Raw genomic sequence first — 2793 nt, forward strand, 5'->3', positions numbered from 1 at the left:
ACATGCATATGTGGCCACTGCACTTCAGCTGTGCAAAGCAAGGCAATCTTCCACACTATCCTGTATACCTCATTTCTCCTTCAGTTGCTTGTTCTCTGGCAGTTGCTTGCCCATCCTAGCATATGCTAATTAATTACTGCATGGGTAAAATATTAACCACTAAACTTTCATACTTATTTGTACACGTATACCTGGTATTAACTTGTTATGGTTACTTTTTTTTCTGCCCAGTATTAACTTGCGTTCCTTTGGTTGCTTATGTAACTTATAATATCTCCAGTATACACTAACTGCTACATACCTATAGCTCAATGGCTGTTACTCTCTGCAGGCTTGCTCCATGCCCGTCCATATGCATGTCCATTGGTGGCTACATGCAGTCAGGAGGTGTGCATATTTATTCCAAGGTTGTACATCCCTTCTCCGTGTATATGATAATACCTTAGTATAGTGTTTCCCTGGTTTCATGGTAGGATATGTGTCATTGTCTAGGGCTCTTTGCAAAGCTTCCTTGTCCTCTGCAACCTATCTTTAAATATGTACCAGCTTGTTTTGAGAATACATATCTCCAGTCCTCAGTTATACTTGCCTTTGTCAGTGCATAATGTTTGTGTGCACAAGAGTTCTCTTGTACTTTAAACTTGAAAGCATCTGCATACAATATAAACTGCTACATGTCAAAAATCATTGCAGGCTTATATACTACATATGTAACCTTTAGCTCTAATTGCAAGTTTACTCATGTTTACCAATATCTGTCTGCATAGTACTTGGCCGTATTTAAACTTTGAATACAACTGTTGCTGCTGCTTATGGCTTTTACGTTTATGTTCTGCTTACATTCTTGCACAAAAGGAAATAAAATTTGCTGCATACAAATGCATACCAATATTTGCAGACTCACTTAATGCTCATTAATGCGTGTGTACTTTTGTTGTTGCGTACGGGTAGCTGACACTTGCAAACAATCAATTGGCAGACCTACTGTGTACATGCATTCATGCCATATTTACACACTCCTGTACACATATGCTATATTTACACACTCCTTGGTACTCATAGGTTCTCAGGCATTAGTCCCTGCTGGTCCTGCAACAACTCTGCTTGGTAAGACACTTACTGCTATCAGTTCACATACAGGCTCACTTAGTTGTATGCTCATTTGGTATTGTAATTTTCTATACACCATCGGGATGTGTCATGTACTTCATGCATACCTGTGCTATGTGTGGTTATTATAACTAGCTACAATAATACTACTGTCTGTGTACTATCATAATTTTTATATGTGGAGTACCACAAGCACAAGCAACTGGGGAAATTTGGAGGAATTTTGGGTGAATTAGATGCTAGTTATGTTGCTGTAATGCTTTATCAATTGATGCCAATATTAATGCTTATGATATAGCTTTGTCTGTCATTTTGGTTGCTAGTGATCGATTGCTGTGATTGATGTGTCTTAGCAGTTTACTGTTATCACTTGCATATTCTATGTTCATTCATCTACCCTGTTTATGGAAGAACTTACTGCCCACCCTGTGATTTCCTCATTTGCCTGTTATTCGTCCAAACTCATCCTCTCTATATCATATATTATATGATCTATATATGTGACCCTATTTTGGAAAACCATACATTTGGGCACATTGGCCAAATTTCTTTTTATTGCTACAGTGAAGCACTGAGTGGTAATCTACCTTGTGTGAAAATTTTGTAATGATACATTGAAGCATTCCAAAGACATGGTTAATTTACCGTCTAATACATAAACTAACTTTTCATTATCAGTTTATATAGAACTGTATAGAACTGTATAGTGATCAGGTGTGAAAAATTGATGACAAATCACTTTGTTGACAAAGATCTCCATTGTTACAATCTAAATGGATGAAAAGAGATCCTTGAGAGTTTAATCATGTGTTCTCTGTGCTTTTCCTCAATTAAATTACTTGTAGTATTGTCTAAAGACAAGAAAATGTTTGGTTTTGGGAGTGAACAAATCACCCAATTTGTAAGTTAATTGCTGTCCCATTCATTGTAAAACTACTACATGGTCTGATATAATTGAGTATATCTCCTAGAATAAAGGAGCTATGGGTATGAAATTTAACAGCAAGAAGACTTAATAGTTGCTTTATCAGAATATGCAAAAAAAAGTCAATTTTAAAAAATCACTGAAATTTTCAATTGAGTATTCCCACAAACTTTTAATTTGTGCCCAAATGTATGGTTTTCCAAAATATGGTCACATATTGTCATGTCATGCACAACCTGATGTACGTATAATCTCATTTGCTATTATGGTGTCTCATTGTGTTCTTGTTGCATGGTTGTTTAACTTGTGTATTGTCACGTACACTGCTGGCTTTGTGGGAAAATGTTATGTGTGATTAGCACTAGGAAAAAGAGTAGGTTATGTAGAGCTTTGTGTGGTGGATGGGTGGATAGCTAGGTAAATAAATGTATATGAGCACATGTGTGTAATTTAATCCTCAATAGATGGTGGCTGTTGCCACTATTCCCAGGGGTGGGCTCCAGCAATCAACATGTTAATTTGGTCATTTACATGTACATGAAAATAAAAATTACTAAACAAAGGAGGGCACCTACACATCATTAAGAGACAACAACAGAGCTATACGCATGTGCAATCTTTTTCTGTTAATAATATACTAGAGTAGCATACAGGGTTTTTGGGCCCCCACAACCTTCCACTGTAAGTGTATTATTATGTCGATCTCTATACTGTTAGGTGAAGTAGCTATATCACCAACAAGCACTGTAGTATACACC

The sequence above is a fragment of the Dysidea avara genome, chromosome 5 (genome assembly GCF_963678975.1).
Source record: "Dysidea avara chromosome 5, odDysAvar1.4, whole genome shotgun sequence".
In the NCBI taxonomy this organism is placed as follows: domain Eukaryota; kingdom Metazoa; phylum Porifera; class Demospongiae; order Dictyoceratida; family Dysideidae; genus Dysidea; species Dysidea avara.